The sequence below is a fragment of the Eubalaena glacialis genome, chromosome 3 (genome assembly GCF_028564815.1).
Source record: "Eubalaena glacialis isolate mEubGla1 chromosome 3, mEubGla1.1.hap2.+ XY, whole genome shotgun sequence".
NCBI lineage: Eukaryota > Metazoa > Chordata > Mammalia > Artiodactyla > Balaenidae > Eubalaena > Eubalaena glacialis.
This window is the reverse complement of record NC_083718.1, coordinates 140839060-140848977: the sequence shown is the minus strand read 5'-3', so window position 1 is coordinate 140848977 and position 9918 is coordinate 140839060.

Genomic DNA, 9918 nt, shown 5'->3' with positions numbered 1-9918 from the left:
GTTTTTTCAAGTAAAGAGGTTGAAGCTCAATGATTAAACAACTTGCCTGTTTGTACAACTGGTAATTGCCACAGGCCCGATCCAAATCCAGGCCACATCCAAATCCAGGCCAAATATGTATCTTCTACTATATATAGAATAGATAACTAACAAGAACCTACTGAATAGCACAGGGAACTCTATTCAGTACTCTGTAATGACCTATATGGGAATAGAATCTAAAAAAGAGGGGATATATGTGTATGTATAACTGACTCACTTTGCTGTACAGCAGAAACTAATACAACATTGTAAATCAACTATAATCCAATAAAAAAAATTAATTACAAAAAGTGTGTCCTTCTCACCAGGCTAGTCTCTTCCCCCATCCCTCCCAAATATAACTGAAAGACAGTATACTCAAAGATTAGCCCCCATAATAATATCAAATATCTTTGGGGCCTGTAACAGCTTGGTCTCTCACAAGTTGAAGTAACTACTTCAAACAATAACAATGACTTATTGAATGTCTACTATACCCAAGTACTTATCATATTTGATCTCCAGTGTCACAATTATTCTGTAAGGCAAGTATTATTAATATTATCATCCCCATTTGACAAATAAAGAAACTAAGTCTCAGGAAAATTAATTGCGTTGGCCAAAACCATACAAGTACTAAAGGAAAGAATCAACACTGGAACCCATTTAGCTCCTAAGTCAATACTCTTTCAACTAACCATTCTGCCTTGAAAAACAAAGACTCTGAAATCAGAGTAAACTCTGGATTTAATATTGGGCCCAGTCCTTTCTGGGGAGGGGGGAGGACCTTCTTACTTGATTACCTAGCAGAAGGGGATGGGTTTGGAAGAAGAAACCCATTAAGCCATGAGTAAGAAATAACAAACCAAACAGATTCCAAGTTAGAGGATGGAAGGCTCCACAAGCATCAGGAGAGTATCAAAGGCCCCCAAAAAATAAAATATGGATTAACACTGCTGAGAATAGTGAGAAGCACAGAAATCTGGAGCCAAAAAAAATCTGACTTTGAACCCTGGCTTTGTTGCTTACTATCTGTGTAATTTTAAGCAAGTTATTTCAACCTCTTTGGACCTCATTATTGTTTTTGTATCTGCCAATGTAGATTATTCAATTTGCTAATGTGAAGTGCTTTGCAAAAAGAGTCAACAGTTTTAAGAACCTGCAATGTGCCAGGACCTGAACTAGAGTTGGAAGTTGTGATGAAATTGTGAAAAGATTACATGCAAAACCCCCTTAACACTAACAAGAACCATGAGATCATTTTTAATAGTACCCCTTTTTCAAGAGAAGGAAACTGAGATCCGGAGAAATGAAGTACTTTGGCCAAGGTCACAGAGCCAGTAAGTGTTAGAGCTATGATTTGAAGCCAGGAGCTGGACTCTAGAGACTACACTTTTACTCCCTGGTACTGGGATGCTCTGGGAAGCCAGGGAACAGCAGCAGGAGCCAGGACTGGAACACGTAACTTCTGAAAGTTGGTACTCAAGTTAAAGCTAAGAAGCCTGGAGAAAAATGAGTAGCCTGGAGCAATGAGGGTCAAATAAAGCCCTGAGCTAGAAACAAATAAAGAGGCAGCAACCTGGAAGTTACAAATATCACTGAGTAAGGCAAGATGAGCAGTCACAGGACTGGGTTGATAAGAAACAGAAGAACCCAAGGGGAAAACAGAGAAAAGACAGAGGAAGAAAAATACTAATAGACAATAAATATATGGAAATCTCTATACCAAGTCGTTAATAGGGAAGAAATTATGTCTGGGAATAGGGAGTGTGCTACATGAAAGAAAACGTCTGCTTTTATTATGTTTCAGGATTATTTAACTCTGACCAAAGAGCAGTGTTGCTTCTGCAATTTTAAAATTAATAAAACTAAGAATACTAAAATATATGACAAAACAAAAAACTTCCAGTGGGTTTAGATGGAAGAACAAGGTACAGAGGTCAAAATTCAAATAATAAGCTTGGCACAGCAGAGGATCCAAACCCAGGGCACCTATTGGATTGGAATCCAGGGAGACACAGACTAGAATGGCAGAGCTGGAAGGGGCCTTAAACTATGTCTAGCTTCCACCCCCATTTCATTTTTTTTTTTTAACATCTTTATTGGAGTATAATTGCTTTACAATGGTGTGTTAGTTTCTGCTTTATAACAAAGTGAATCAGCTATACATATACATATATTCCCATATCTCCTCCCTCTTGTGTCTCCCTCCCACCCTCCCTATCCCACCCCACTAGGTGGTCACAAAGCTCCAAGCTGATCTCCCTGTGCCATGCGGCTGCTTCCCACTAGCTATCTATTTTACATTTGGTAGTGTATATATGTCCATGCCACTCTCTCACTTCGTCCCAGCTTACCCTTCCCCATCCCCGCGTCCTCAAGTCTATTCTCTAGTAGGTCTGCATCTACAGAGTGAAGTAAGTCAGAAAGAGAAAAACAAATACCATATGCTAACACATATATATGGAATCTAAAAAATTAAAAAAAAAATTTTTTTTAATGGTCATGAAGAACCTAGGGGCAGGACGGGAATAAAGACACACTTCATTTTTTAAGTGAGGGAAACCGAGGCCCAGAGAGGGAAGTGTAATGAGTCCAATGTCACATCATTCATTGCTACACAACATAGACACAAACTTGGTCCCAGGTTATAGGCAGTTTCAGACTCTACAGATTAAAACAAGAGACAGAGACAGGCTGGGATGGAGGAACAGGTGCCAAAGAGAATACATTTCCTGACAACAGTCACTAAAAAAAGCAATCCTACACCCTTGTGAACGTGCAGAGAATCCCTGTGGTTTTCTCAGGGATTTTTCTGCTCTGTAGAACAAGGCAGTCTTTGGGGAAAAGCGGAAAGATGCCTGAGCAGAGAAATCAAGATTTTGCGGACAAGCAATCGGAGCCCACAATGCAAAAGGACTGCCTTTTCTCTAATAAAATAAACATCCATGAGACTTCAGGTGAGTCATTTAATCTCTCTCAACCTCGGTTTCTCCATCGTTTGGAATATCTCTCCAAATAAGGTTGTTGTTGCAGAATCAGGACTTCTCAAATTGTATTTGGCAAAATTCTAGGGGAGGGGGTTTGGGGAGTTCCATTGGTACCTGTGTTTGGGAAACCTTGCATTCTCTATCTGCCATCTTGGAGATTCAAGGTGCACATGAAATGGGCATTTGCTCTTTTTGACTGCCCAACATCATTCATCCTATTTCCAGCAATTAACTCTGCTATCCATTTGGAAATCAACCCTTCTCCTCTCGGTCCATGTAGATCTTATGGGGTTGACTTCCATGCCCTGGCACAAAGCATGACACATGACCAATGACCCAAGTGAGGCCAAAATATGACACACACTCCTCCTCCAGATGATGCTGACAATTAAGTTTTCTGGAATTCTTTTCCTCCCTTATAAAGTAAAATGATAATAATGCTTTTCTAGAATAGTTGTAAGGATTGAGATAATGCATGTAAGGCATCTAGTTCAGTACCCAACACATTACTAGTACACAATAAAAAGGAATTATTAATATTACTTAAAATTTTCACTGTATTAGGGCTAGGAGAAACAGGTATAAACATCCAGTAGGACTCTTTAGGTTGTAAATGACCAAAAACTCACACCAGACTGAGCAAAAAGTGAAATTGGCTCACACAACTGAAAAATCCAGAGAGAGATTTTCCTGGCTTTCATCTAAACCTGATCCAGAGGTACCCACCATCTGCCTCCAGCTCTCAGCCTTACTCTCCTCCATACTGTATGCCACAAGGAGGCAATGTGCCAGTCAGCAACTTCATGCCTACATTCTCCCAGGTTTCGGTCTAGCAAAACAGTCAGCTCTTCCTGGTGGCTCCCATCTGAGCTTGGGGCTTTGGAACAACTTAGGTCATGGGCCCAGCCCTGAAACAACAATGTTATTAGGAATGGCAACTATGAGAGGTGATGGATGTGTGAATTAACTTCATTGCGGTAGTCATTTCATAATGTATATGTCTATCAAATCATTATGTTGTACAGTTTAAGTATATACAATTTCTCATAAAACTGAGGGAAAATAAAGGCATTAAAATAAACAATGTTATTAAGGAGGACTTAATACTCTGGCCAGGACTGAGTCACATGATCTATTCCAGGTGGAGCCCCACCAACTACATGGGAAAGAAATGGTTCTCTAAAGGACATTTGGGTAGAGCTCCGGAATAAGGAGGAGCAGAAAAAACAAATACCTATTAGAAGATAAAATAAAATCTTTGTAACAAACTAATAAGAACAGAACACCAAAACAGACATTTTCATATATTATTTTGAGTGGGCAATTTGGCAAATGCACATTCTTTTTGCCCAATTCTACTTCAAGAAATGTATCCTATACATAAATCACACCAGTGTGCAAGGATGATATTTAGAGGATGATCACTGAAGCACCAGGTGTAATAGCAAAACACTGTCCATTAATATGAAAGTTGTTAAATTATTATATTCATAGGGAAAACACTGCACAATTATGTTTTAATAAGGTAGATCTATATGTTCTGATATGGAAATAAGTCTATGATGCGCTGTAAAGGGAACAAAGCAAATTGCAAGAAGATAGGCAAATTTGGTCCTGCTTATGTAGATACATAAAAAAAATCTGGAATAATGTCCAAAAAATGAGTAATACTGTTTATTGCTGAGGAATAAGTACTAGGGAGTTAGGAGTGGCAGGAAGAAGACATTTACTTTCACTTTATATCCCGTGGGCTTTTAATTTGTTTACCTAAATACACACGATTTTTATTACTTTATAAAGTCTAAAAATCACCTGTTCATTTGACTGTCTATTAACATGACTCACAGTTTGCACCACTGGCTCTAAAGGAGCAAAAATATTTGCTTTATATGTGCTGAAGAAATTTATTAAATTACTAAAAACATGTGTAAATGGGATTTCACCACGAGAGTCTACATACTTCCAAAAAGTATACAAATCTTCTTAAGAAGCAGTATAATCTTTTCACGCTAATCTAGCAAATTATCTGGGCTACTGAATCAACTTGGTTCATTTATTTACTTTGTTTATTGGTCAGACCAGCCCATCACAGGATTTTGCCACTATAAATTGGCCCCTGGACTGACTCGTTCAGGCAGGAAGAAACTCCATCAAACCCAATAATTAATCGGGCACTCCTCCTCCATATGTCGCGATGACTATTCATTAAAGCAATGCATATGGCTCTTACCTACATGTGATAGCTTTTTGCTTTTATTCATGGTTCAACAAATTTATGCACCTTAGGTCCAGTGGAACAAAGAAAAATTAGTACAGAAGATATTATAATTAGGCTGACAGTTTAAAATTAGAAAAGAAAAACTGAAATTGAAAGAGATGTTGCCATTAACAGTAGAATTCATGACATAGCAAACATCTTTGGATGGCCTTCTATGTGCAAGGTACAAGGCTAAACTCTAGAAACATGAAGAGATACATATGTCATTGTCTGTGCCCATAGTCTTACTTTTTGTTTGAAGAGATAGCACATGTATTGAAAAAAAAATAAGTAATGGTATAAGGTTATCCCTGGCGAGTGCCATATATTTCTATTTATCAAGATTCCCACTTAAGATGTATAAAGCATCTTAGGAGTCATGAGTAAGTGAAATATATCATACTGTATATATTATATATACTGTAAGAACTATCACTAAATGTAGAGTATTGTTATGGACTGAATGTTTGTGTTCCCCCAAAATTCATATGTTGAAATCCTACTGCCCAGTGTGATGGTGGTGTTGTGAGGTGGGGCCTTTGGGAGGTAACAGGTCATGAGGATGAAGCCCTCATGAATAGGATTAGTGCCCTTATAAGAAAAGACATGAGAGCTTGCTCCTGCTCTCTGCTCTTTCCTCCACGTGAAGGATACAGTGAGAAGTAGCAGTCTGCAACACAGAAGAGGACCCTTACCAGATTCTGACCATGCTGGCACCCTGATCTCAGACTTCTAGCCTCCAGAACTGAGAAATTTCTGTGGTTTATAAGCCACTCAGTCTATAATGCTTTGTTATTGCAGCCCAAACTTATATAATACAAGTATATAGCAGTTAACTATATCATTTTATAAAATAAGAAATGAATATTACCAAATTGAATTGACAATGCTTTGGTAACTTAGGTATTAATAATATAATTTCCAAATGATTTGTTTTAAAATATACACAAGAAGTACAAAACCAAAACAATGATTTTGAATCATCACTGTGAGTGACATAAGATATGACAATAATCATAATCACAATCATAGCTAAGACTTGCCTGGTATTTATTATGTGCTAGGTACTATTCTAAGTTATATATAAATATGTATTTCATCCTCATGACAATTCCATGATGCAAGTAATTTATTATCCCTACTTTACAGATGAGAAAACTGAGGTGCTGAGAAATTAATTAATTTGCCCAAGGCAAGTGTCAGGGCCAGACTTCAAAACTAGGCAGTCTGACTTCAGAGTCCACACCCGAAAATACTATGGTGAATGTACAATATGTATTCTCTAAATTATCACTACGTTCATATTTTTAAGGAGAAAATAGAAGGCAAAGAATAGTAAAGATACGGTTCTTCCTCTCTTCTGGAATTCTGCACTTCCTTTGTAGCCTAAAGCCATGACTTGCACATAATAGACAATCGATAGATACCTGTCCTATGAATGGTTGAGCTCTAAGACTGGGACAATAGTATTTGTGATCCATATTCCCCACCTGTCTTCAAAACTCCTGACCACATGACTTTTCCCTAGTATTCTAGTAGAGAGTGTGGCTCTCTTCCCAGAGTTCCAAGCAAGAAGCAGAAAGAGTGTCTGCAAAAGTCTGTAATGAGCAAAGCACAGTCTGGGACTCAGCCCTGACACTTTTTAGTTATATAACCTTGGGTAAGTCGATCCACTCCTCTTGGAAATGAATGTTCACATTTTTCAAATGGAAGAGTTGGATTAGATGATTTTCAAACTGTGCTCAGAAAGAAGGAAAAAGGGGAAGCATATGAACAGGTGGAACCTCTTTGGCTTCAAGGAGAATAGCTCCCCTTAAACCTGCTTTACATATTAAGTATATGAGATTTTGTTTGAACAAAGGAACTCAAGGCTTTACAAAATTTGAAAACCACTGGATTTGATCAAATTCTTAAGTACTGTCTCATTTCAAATTTTCTATCCCTCTTGACTGCACAGGCACGCTCCAATATGTCAGACTATTTTTCTCTTCCGACCTGTTCAAGAGATTTTAACTGAATCTTAGAATTCTTTCCAACATTACAATTCTGGATCTATCCTTTCACAAAAGAAATTGATTTTTTCCCTCCACCCACATTTATCAGTCCATTTTTGGGGAGCTCTTCTTGCCACATCCTTAAATAAGTAAATAGGATAACTGTGGTAATTGCCTGACCTGCAAAGTGTGTAGAACTTCAAGGTTAATGCTCTTGGCACAAGATTTTCGCTACAAACAGCAGAATTCTTCCAACCCTTTGCTGAGGCATCGGTTCAATAATAAGAGAAAATCATGCTATGTATTGAATTACTCAAAAGAGAATTATCAGAGAGTCCCCTGATGGTCTAACCATGGCTAAACTGTACTCCAAAAAGAACTGGTCTTAAAGAAACTTCAGAAAAGGTCTTCACTAGTGATATAGTAGAAAAGCCAAATATTTAACAGCAACAATAAAACAAATTATATATCCAAGAATTGGTACACTCCTACCCCAAATGTTGTGTTAATTCCTTTTGTTTAATTTTATAATTTTGAACTTCCTTCCACATGAATGAAAAGAATTGTTACTATTAAGCCTATTCATTCTCTGAAATTCCTTTAGTCAGTTTTCATTAAGGACTGTCAAATACATACATCATTTAGGGACTTTTAAATCTAAATTTTATTGAAGACATATTGCATATGGTTTAATATTTCAGTTCAGCAATGGCCCTCAGCAATAAGCATTACTCCAAGAGTGGGATTAATTAAATATTCTAGCAAACACAGTGATCCAAATAGGAAAGAAAAATTCTGGGCACTGAGCCCAGATTCCCCACCCTGTCTTATGGTGTGCTTCATCTCTCTCTCAGATAAACGAGACAACCAACAAATCTTTCGTCATTATTAGTGAATGTGTTGATGTGCGATAAATGATCAAATTCCTCTTCCGGGTCGCCTAGTAAATTTTTTAAGCAGAAAAAAATTGCACAAAATCAAATTGCTCCATAAAAGGATATTTTCAAAATCAGGAGAAATATAGTTGTCAGAAATAAAACATAACTCTCCACAATAATCACCAGTTTTCTTTTAACTTGACTTTACCACTCCTCCAGTGACAGGTGGGAAATGCTACTATTCTATATAAATCTGTCTTTGTTATGCTATGAAGTTTTAAAGTATTTCAACTTTGTATGTTATAGTGAGTATGAATCGCAGCTCCACAGAAACCAGAGATTCAGAGCACACTCACGGTCTGGCCCCACAGAGATTACTGGTTTTGCACTCATCAGTTAAGGCTGATGATAGTCCAACCTTGAATCTTAGCTTTACATCTGAACTACTTGGTGTTCCTTATCTTAAACTATTTTCACGTCAAGGTGGTGGGAGGAGCTCCAGGTGGAACATTTATAAAGGGCCTTATTCTTCAAACATTCCTGGCTCCTCTTCTTCATTCCCTCTCTCAGCTCTCAGCAGCAGTTACTTGGTAACAAAATAGGTGCATCCAGCCCAATCAAATAGGACCTAGCAACAACATTTCCTGTCATCACCAAATCTGCATTTCAGGGGTGCAATGTACCTTAAGTCTTCTATCAAAGCACCCTTTTGGTTCCGTGAGGAAGCTGTTAATAAGGCAAAAATCTTTGAAGCTAGAGCAGCTGATGAAACAAAAAGTAAAAGAGCAGCAGGAGTGTGACATCTATGAAGCCTAAATGATTTTCAAAGCACAATCAAGTACATGACATAATTTTAATTTTATCTTTCCAATGAATTTGTAAGGTGGTTGGTTATGGTCTTAAGTAAGTCACTTCTGTGAACTTCAGAACCCTCACCTTTAACATGGAGATAATATTTCACAGGGTTTTTGTGAGGCTAGAACAAAGTAACATGTAAAGTACTTTGTACAGAGTACTCAATAAATGGTAGCCAGTTTTTATTATGATTATTATTGTTATTACAAATAGAGGAAACAATCGCTTAGGGAAAGTAACCAGCCCAAGGGCATTCAGTGAATAGACTTTATTGAGTACCTGCACAGGGCTGTGAATATAAAAATGCATAAGATCTCATCTCTGCCTTCTATCTAGGAACTCACACTCACTCTTAGTAAGAAAGCAAACAAAATCTAGAACCAAATGCTCTTTTCACTCCATTCTGATGCAAATCTAGAAAGGAAGAGGTAAACTGAGGCCCATGTCAACTATTTCTTAGATGAAAAACATTCTTCATATGCACTAAATTTCTTTCACTGTGCTTAAGGGTACTCTAAAACTCAGTGTGCCCTCCCCAACCTGCCTCCCCTCCATAATCAGGAAATCTTTATATATAAACTACTATACTATATATAAGATAGACAACTAATAAGGATACTGTATAGCACAGGGAACTCTGCTCAATACTCTGTAATGACCTATGGGGAAAAGACTCCAAAAAAAAAAAGTGGATATATGTATATGTATAACTGATTCACTTTTCTGTACACCTGAAACTAGCACAACATTGTAAATCAACTATATCCCAATTTAAAACAAAAAAAAAGAAATAAGACAATTTCAAATCCCCTCATTTTAGAGATAAGAAAGAAAAAAAAAGTTCACTTCCCCCAATTTTTTCCTAAGTACTCTTTAAAAAACTATTTGCAAATGGTTCTAAAGAACTTAGGGGCAGGACAGGA